This window comes from Lontra canadensis, unplaced genomic scaffold (genome assembly GCF_010015895.1).
Source record: "Lontra canadensis isolate GAN:19392208 unplaced genomic scaffold, GSC_riverotter_1.0 scaffold31, whole genome shotgun sequence".
NCBI lineage: Eukaryota > Metazoa > Chordata > Mammalia > Carnivora > Mustelidae > Lontra > Lontra canadensis.
The window spans coordinates 15,465,748-15,474,528 of record NW_022631025.1 but is presented as its reverse complement, the minus strand read 5'-3'; positions in this window follow the sequence as shown (position 1 = coordinate 15,474,528).

Below are 8,781 nucleotides of genomic sequence, written 5' to 3'. Positions count from 1 at the left end.
CCCAACTCTCTCTAAAATAAATAAATAAAATATTTCTTAGAAAAGCCTATAAATGCCGTATCTTAACTTCTGGGCTTGTTGTTGACTTACTGTGACTTATTGTCACAAATGGTTTATAAAGTAACACCAGCTACAGTTGCTCACTCTAGTAACTGGTTTCATAAACACAGGCTTTATTGGCTTTATTTCCTTCCCTGTCTCTCTTCTCCACTTCCCTACTGGTGTTTTCTGGGATCATCTCCCAAATAAACTCCTTCTTCTCAAATGCCTGCTTCCAGTCTGCTTCTAGAAGAATCCGACCTAAGTCATGAGAAAAATCCAGCTATACTATTAAATGTAGCACTAATTGGAGTGGTTAGTACTGAGTCAATAAACAAAACAAAATGTTCTCTTTTGCTCAATGAAAAAGAAACTCAAACTTTGGATGTTGAGCCACTGACAAGAAGAATCTTTGAAGTTGAAAGAAGAAAGAAACTAAAAACAAACGTGACTCAAACCCATAATTTCATTCCAGAGTCAGGCAAAATCTGATCTCAGAATTCTGATTATATGCTGCTACCATCCATCTGGTGAAAGGATGCCATTTTCTTTGTGAGTCAAGTGATTTGATGATTTCTTTCATAATGTCACTGTAGGGTCATCAAAACAATAACTTTTATTTTCCCTTTGGCTTAAATAGTGACTTGTAATTGAACATGAAATGTTTCTACATTAGTTAAAATAAACACAGTCTTTTCCTTTTTGTCCTAAAATGACCTGCTTTATCCTGATGCTTGGCTATAATCCTTCAGTTGGGAAAAGAATGAGCTTAAGGGCCAAAGAGAAAAGAAAAAAAATCTAATTTGGTTTTGAGTTTTTAGAGGAAGAGTGACCAGGATGAGTTACTGGCATAGAAGCTATCTTCTTTTTAGTAATGAGGTATATTATATAAGAAAACTCCGCAAGAATTCAACATCATGTAATGGAAATTATATGGCTTTTGAGTCTTAATCCAGACTGCTCTGGCTGGCATTCTTATCTTGCCAGTTACTAAGTATGTGATGTGTGCAAGTTTCTATAATGGATTTAGTGATTAAATCTATCTCTTAGGGATATTGGAATTTAAATGATACAATGATGTATTTGAAAAGGATGTATTTGGCTCAGTCAAAGACATAAAGAAGTCAAAAATTATTTCAATACCTAGTTCAACTCTGGTTTTTAGCGTTGGGAAAAACAACATGAAAGAGAAAATATCACATGACACTGGGGGTTGAGGAGTAGTATTAAAGTAAAGGTGAGAACAGTCTCATGTTGTTTATCATTGTTCTATGGGATAAAATTTACCAATCCAAATTCCCTTTTCTCTTACAACCAGAAGGGACCTAGCTTAAATGGAGGACAGCACACACAGGAACCTCTCTGGCTTTCTTTGATTGCACTCTGTGGGATGAAATGAAGCTCGGAAAAAAAGAAAATCAAAGTAATGTCGACTGCATATGAGGCCACAAGGACACTCAATGTAACCATATCATAAATCATCAAAGAGAAATGCCAGGGAAGATCTATGCTTGCAAGACAGCTTGCCTCATTTAATATATCTAATGCTGCCGTAATAGTGACTCGTTCGTCCCCCTTTTCCTTTGTTCAGTGGTAATTGTCCTTCTGCTGGACCATTCATCTCTCGCCGAGTTGTCTCCTGACTGGGAGATGTGTACTACTGGCCCTGAATTATGGGTCCTCAGCCTGGAAAATCCTACGTTTCGGTTGGGTGGTGTTCAACGTTAAAGTGAAGAGCGACCACAAGTGCAGAAGGAGAAAAAAATGACCCTTGGTGAAGTTGGTTGAAGAAAAGAATGGATGTTGATAAAAATCCCTTCACTTCTTACTGGGCTTCTTTAGCAAAGAATAAATAATGAAAGAACCCATTTGGGAGAATAATTAAAAGATGATGCCAGTGATGTAAAAAGTCAAGAGGAGACCAAGTCCAGCGCCCAACTGCACTGTTACCGTCCATCCACAATCATCACGGGGTCCCAATGTAGTTTGAAGCCAGTGAATGAAAATGTCAAGTGTATTTTCACCTGAAGTCGGTGTCCTAAAAGCAGTGAACAACCTTCGAAATTCCTTAGGAATTTTGGCAAATCCACTAGGACTACTCATAGCCACGAAGAGGTACTGGAACTTTAAAAGCTTTAGTCCTTCTCAAGTCGGTAACTAAATCTCCCATAGGAGATCTATTCACACACAAAAGAGGTTAACAGATTTAGCTGTGAATTTGAGAGGAAAAAAAATGAGCAAAATACAAAGGCTCAGCCCGAATAAAAATTATGTGTGAGTAAAAATAGAATAAGCAGCATTAGTATTCTGACTTTACTTCACACACTCCTTACGAGTCCTTCAGAAATAAACACACAAAGAAACATTCCAAGAACACAAGGGATCCAGTGTAAATCTACAAAAGGAAAAAAAAAATTAGAAGCTAAGAGCAGAAAGAATTACAAAAGGATTAGGTACGCACCTGGGGTAACTGGTTAGGAGCAGCAGGTATAATAAATATCTTTCTTGATGAGGTGCACAGTCCAACCTTTTCCTTGATTTGTAGCTACAACAGCAAGACTGATTTCCTTATTCTCATGCACAGCAGTATGCGATACAAAGATAAAACCCAACTTTTCAGAGACTAGAACACACGCCGTCTCTCCAGAACATTCACTTTATCTTCCAAAGGGCTGGGGTAACAGCATCAGAAAGCCAAGCAATCCTCAGAGGAGCTGAAGGAATTCAAGTTCCCTTTAAAATTCATGCAACAACTCCTGAATTTTTTTTGACTATTCAAGTGGTTCCATCCAAATTCTCTTTTCCTGTCGGGTTGAATCCATTTGAATTGATAGTGGAGTTAATCTTCACAAGTCAGAACAGGCGCTCTGCAAGGGGCGTGACCTAGGGTTTCATGCCTACTCTTGGCCTCCCCTCTTCTTTTAAAAGACACACCTGGCCCCCTCGTTGGAAAGTCAGTGGAGGAATTCCTTCTGTCCCATGAGAACGGAAGCTGAGATGGAGCCTTGTTACTTACTGGTAACTTGCAGTAAAGTAGGATGCTGACGGACCAAATGCAACAAACCCCAAATGAGACAGTCCCCCTTGGGTGGCCCTTGGGTGCGAAGGTCAACCCTTTAGCCTCGCCTACCTCTGAAATCTTTGTCATACGTACAGTCACATGCCTGACCTTCGGGTCACAAGTCTGCATTATTTCTGGTTCTCAGGATGCCGCATTTTCCAACCTCACGTAGAAAGTCCTGTCACACTGGCTATAATTTTTGGCACATTCTAGATACGGTGACATGGACGTAGAGGCAAAACATGTACATAGAGGGAAGACTCCAGAGAAGCTCTGTTCAGGCAGGTAGGAGACAAACCCATGACGGAGTGGTTTGCTTTTTAGTTCACAGCCCATAGTTCTTTCCAAAGCTTCAGTCCCATTCTCAATGAAGACAAAAAGCCATGGAACACAAAAGCTATGCCTTGGAGATCTTCACACTGGCAAGCCCCTGTTCTTGTCAACCTTGATTTAAATCTTCAGCCCCCTCTATGGTCTAGCTCTTCATACCTCTATCTGCACGGCTACTAGAAGGAATCCAGTGGGATCTCTTGCATTTTCTTGACATGCTTCAAGACCTTTGCTATTTTTTTAAGCTCCTATGTTTCTCTATTTACCCCGAAAATCTATATAGTTGCTCTTTTGATTTTTTTAATTTGCACCCTCCCCTAGGGCACTAGTTCTACAAAGTACATGTGAAAACTCCAAAGAGGAAAAAATGCTACAGAATTCATGTGTGACTTCCTGGGGAAGTCACTGAGCTAAGATCATTCTCAGCTTTCCAGAATGAGAAATAATTAAAAATTGATACTGCAGTTTAGAAAGAGAACGAGCAGAATGTTTCTGAGCTAAGAGACGTTCTGGGCTTCCCGTTCCACACTAATTCTTTTATAGACAAGGCATGCGGGGCCAAAAATAGAGGCTTGTTCCTGGATATGTTGACAGACCCTTCCAAGTGACAAGATGGGTCATAATTTTAATGAATACTGTGACACACCCATCAATTATCCTCAGATGTGAAGGTGACCCTGTGAGTGTGCAAAAGCCAGAGAAGGGGTAATTTCAGCTCGTGAATTCCTGCACACCTGTCTGCTGTTGTCAAGAATCGAAATGACCCATACTAGGTAAAGTTAATTTAATGTTTAAGAAGAATGTCACCTGCATCTTCCCAACACCTTTCATTTGGAACCGCACAGAGAAAATTACAGAGCAACCCACAGTAAAATATGGCATTCAAGTAGAGTAATGGAGAAAGTGAGGGAAAATGCACCTTGGCATTCAGTGCTACAGAAGTTAAAACTGTCGATGCAAACTTGGGTTGTCATGGAAACCTGATGCAATTGAGTGGTCAGGAAAGCCATCTCTTAGCCATATCCATAGATGGGCTCAGATGCTATTCAGAACAATTAGAACTATCTGGCCAGATGACAGCAATGAGTCTAAAAATTACGACAATGACAACAACAATAAGATTTGAGTAATGAAAGTAAAGAAATGAGTACTGGGCCCAGGTAGAGTGGAATGGGAAAAGAATCGACAAGAAAGGAGTAATTAGGACCAGTAGCATGTCCCGATAAAATTAAGGTTAACAGTAAAGTTGTCTGGAAAAGGAGGAAAACTGTAGAACAAGTAAAGAATATTCTTTACCTTATTAATCACATTATAATATATTAATTGTTAATATAATTATCTCCCTACAGACCAGGAGCTTCTTTAGAAAGAGACTGTGGCTGTGTTTATCATTCCCCTCCCCCCACCCAACCATGGTGTTCCATCAATGTTTGGTGAATGGTAATAATTGCTACCATTTATTTAAAAGGGACTGAGGTACAGTTGCTGTAGTGAGTTGTATTAATTTGCTAGGGCTGCTGTTATAAGCTTGCTCAGGCTGGGTACCTTAAATAGTAGAGATTTGTCTTCCCATGGTTTGATTTCTCCTGAGGCCTTTCTTTCTGGCTTAGGGATAGCTGCCTTCTTGACATGTCCTCCCATGATCTTCCTTACTGTCTCTTCCTCTTCTTATAAGGACGCTCCGTCTGACTGGATGGAAGCCCTGACCTAAGGGGTCTTGGTGAACCTAGTCAACCCTTTAAAGACCTCATTTCCCAACATGATGGCATTCAGAGCTTGGGGGCAGGGAGGTTGTGACATCAACCTATGGCTTTTAATGTGTACACAACTCAGTCCATAATACCAGCCTCTAGCTTATTTCATTGGAACTGTCGCCACCATATTCGTATAGCTTTTTTGTAGGAGAAAGTCATTTGAATCTTGGAAAGGTAAGGTCAGTGGTCAGTGGTCCCACAATTTGGAAGGGGCCCAATGGGGATTAAACCCAATTTACTGACCTCAAAGCCCAGTTCTTTATAATGTGCTCCAAAGAATGGATGAAATGGAAGTTAGTAGAGCTGAACTGGAAAAGTGAAGCTAATAGTATAGCATTATCGTCATCCTCAAACCAAGGCCAAAGACTTGGTTTAGTCAAGCAGTTTGGTCCCTCAGGGCCCATTTTGTTGTCTTAAATGATCCAGCTCGGTTTACTCCCTCAGTCAGGATCAGGGAAATTCTTCCAGGGTCTCAGTGAAAAACCAGAGATCAAGGGCTCCTCAGAAGAGAAACAACGACACATTGAAGCCAGCCTCGTGCAGCAAAGCACGGTGCGGAAATCCGTGCAAAAACTAGACTATCTTTTGCCCCTCAGAGCCTGTGCTCTTATGGCGATAAAAACATGCTTTGTTGCTGTTTTTGCTTGCTCTGAGGTGCTCTTATAATCAAAGTGATCTTTGTCCGTTATGAACTCTGCTCATTTCTTCCTGTTCATTCAAATAGGATATCTCTAGAATTTAGTGGCAAAAATGCTGTGTGTTTTCCTGAATTGAGAGAGAGAGGAAAGGCTTTAAAAGGCCAAGGCAAGTCACGTGGTTACCTACTAGGAAGTAGTGGTACTTTTTCCATTGCTAGAGATTTAACAAACCCCCCTCCCCTGGGAAATGGGTAATCAGCCAATCACCAGGCCTCTCCCAACTGGAATAGGACTCTTGAGGGTCACATTTAGTTCCGGGTACAGAGGGACGCCTGGGTGGCTGAGTCGGTTAAGCATCTGCCTTCGGCTCAGGTCATGATCCCAGGGTCCTGTGATCGAGTCCAGCATTGGGCTCCTTGCTCTGCAGGGAATCTGCTTCTCTCTCCGCCTCTGCCTGTCACTCTGCCTGCTTGTGTGTGCTTTCTCTCTCTCTATGACAAAAAAAAAAGAAGGAAAAAAAGAAATGGATGCAGAGAAAATCCAATCTCAGCCCCCTGATCATAACATGCTCTGTCCTTTGTCTTTTGTGTATTTCTAGAACAAACCCATTTGTGGAATTCCTCCTCATGGGGAATGAAAGGTCTTTAAGTGGAAAGTTTCTCCTGCAGGCTTATAGGTACCTAATGTTCATAGATTGATGGGGAGTCCCTCATGTTGGGCTCCATGGAGCCCCACAGCCCCCGGCATCGCTCCTGGCTCCATCAGCAGACCCAACGAATTAACAGGGCATGTTCCTGGAACTCTTGTGCTGATGGCTGGGGCTCTTTCCTTTCTGTGGCTTCACTATTACTCCCCTTCTATGTCCACTAGACTCTGACATGGGCTCCAGATGGCCAGCTTCCTGGAGCAGAACAGGGAAGGACCCAAGAATTTGTCTCAAATTAATGTCACGGCAGCTCAATGTCAGTTACCTAGCAGATCTCTGCAGAGGCAAGGCAGTTTGAAAAATCAGTACATTCTAACCGTTCCTAAAAAATGGTCTTGCTACCCTGCAACTCAGGGCACACAGCACTCAATGACATGTAGTGAGACTCTGTTATAAAGCATCTGGCCACGGAGGGAGTCAGTTTACAGGCAAGGCCACACAAAGCAATCCTCAAAGTCTCCTGCAGAGGAGTGACTTGGGACGGACAGAACAAAGAGAGAGGCACCAAAGGAGAAACAGGGAAGCTCCCAAGGGGATTCTGTAAACTCCAGCACTCACTGACCACAAGCCAAGTTCCAGGCAATACGGCACAGTCCAGCTTCACGCTAACAGAAATATTGCACGGTCCCTCCATTCCTGGTGCTCAGGGTCTCCTTAGATGCTTAAGAAGGAATCTTTGAAATTCCATAAAATTATTCTATTCTAAATTTATGACTTATGTGAGAGGTACATACATATGCACACAGACATATATTCAAGTGTTTCTATACACTGCGTAGAAGTAAAAAAAATGTTTAGCAGTCAAATTTCTTTAAAAGACCGTATTTTTCCCCCCCTTTTTAACAGTTCAGCTCTTATGGTTAAGGAAGAGAGAGTGGAAACAGAGCAATGGTTTGATCTTCCCCATTTTACAAGAGAGAGGGAGGATTATGCATCTGTCAAGACGGAAGGAAGATCTTGGGAGCAGAGACCCTCTTGCTTTTTTCTTTCTCGGTGGGTTCAGCTTCAGCTGCCACAGTGCTCGAATCCTGTCTATGACAAATAGGACAGGAACAATTAAATAATTACTATGTCTGCAAGCTCTGCAGAGAAAAAGCGAAATGCTAGGCATCCAAGACACAAAATTGGAATAAAAACGGCTTTCACAGAAATTATAAGGTACATCCTGGTTTTTGTCATCCTGTCCCAGCTATGAGAAGAGACTCAAATGATCCTCAGAGAGAAAGCAAGATGAATGACACTCTCAGCGGCCAGGCCCAGATAGGGCCCCTTAAGAACAAGGACAAGAACCACTTCATGGAGAAATTAAAGTTCCTCTATACAGACTCTGAAGAGGAACTATTAATGCTTTTCTGTTTCTGACAGCCTTGTTCTCGTCTCAAGAGTTCATTTCAGTCCTTACTGCTGCTGTCCCTATTTTTCTTCCCCGCCAAGAAAGCTGGATATTTTAAAAGTCATTTCGGACTTGAAGTTAAAGATCTGTCTTCTCCCAAGTTTTTCCTCACTTGTCTCACGTTGTTGTTTCTCTTTAAAAGGTGGGAGCGGTAAACGTGAGAAAACTACTCAGGACTCTTACAGGTATGCTTTTTTGTTTTAAATGAATATCGCCTTTAAAAGGGGCACTTCTTGAGGGGAATAACTGGGCTGACAGCATTAGAATTATTAGGGATGATTATCTTAGATAATAATTTAATAAATTTTATAAATAATATAAATATAAATCGTACATCTTTATTGAGATGTAATCCACATACCATGCATTTTAGTGACTTTTTAAAAAAAGATTTATCTATTTATTTGACAGAGAGAGAAAGAGAACACAAGTGGGGGAGCAGCAGACAGAGGGAGGAGGAGGAACAGACTCCCCGCTGAGCAGGGAGCCTGACTTGGGGCTTGATCCCAGGACCCTGGGATTATGATCTGAGCCGAAGGTAGATGCTTAACTGACTGAGCCACCCAGGCGCCCCTCATTTTAGCTCTTTAAGGAGCGCAACTCAGTAATTCTTAGCATCTTAGAGTTACACGGCCATCATACAATCAATTCTACAACATATTTCATCATTCCTAATAGAAACCCCTTACCCACTAGGATCACTCTCTAATCTCCTCAGCTCCAAGCAAAAATTATTACTAATCTACTCTCTGTATGATTTTGCTTATTTGGGACATTTTATATAACCAGAGTCATAAAATATGTGGTCTTCTGTGACCGAGTTCTTTCACTTAGTGCATGGCTTTCAAGGTTGAGCTATG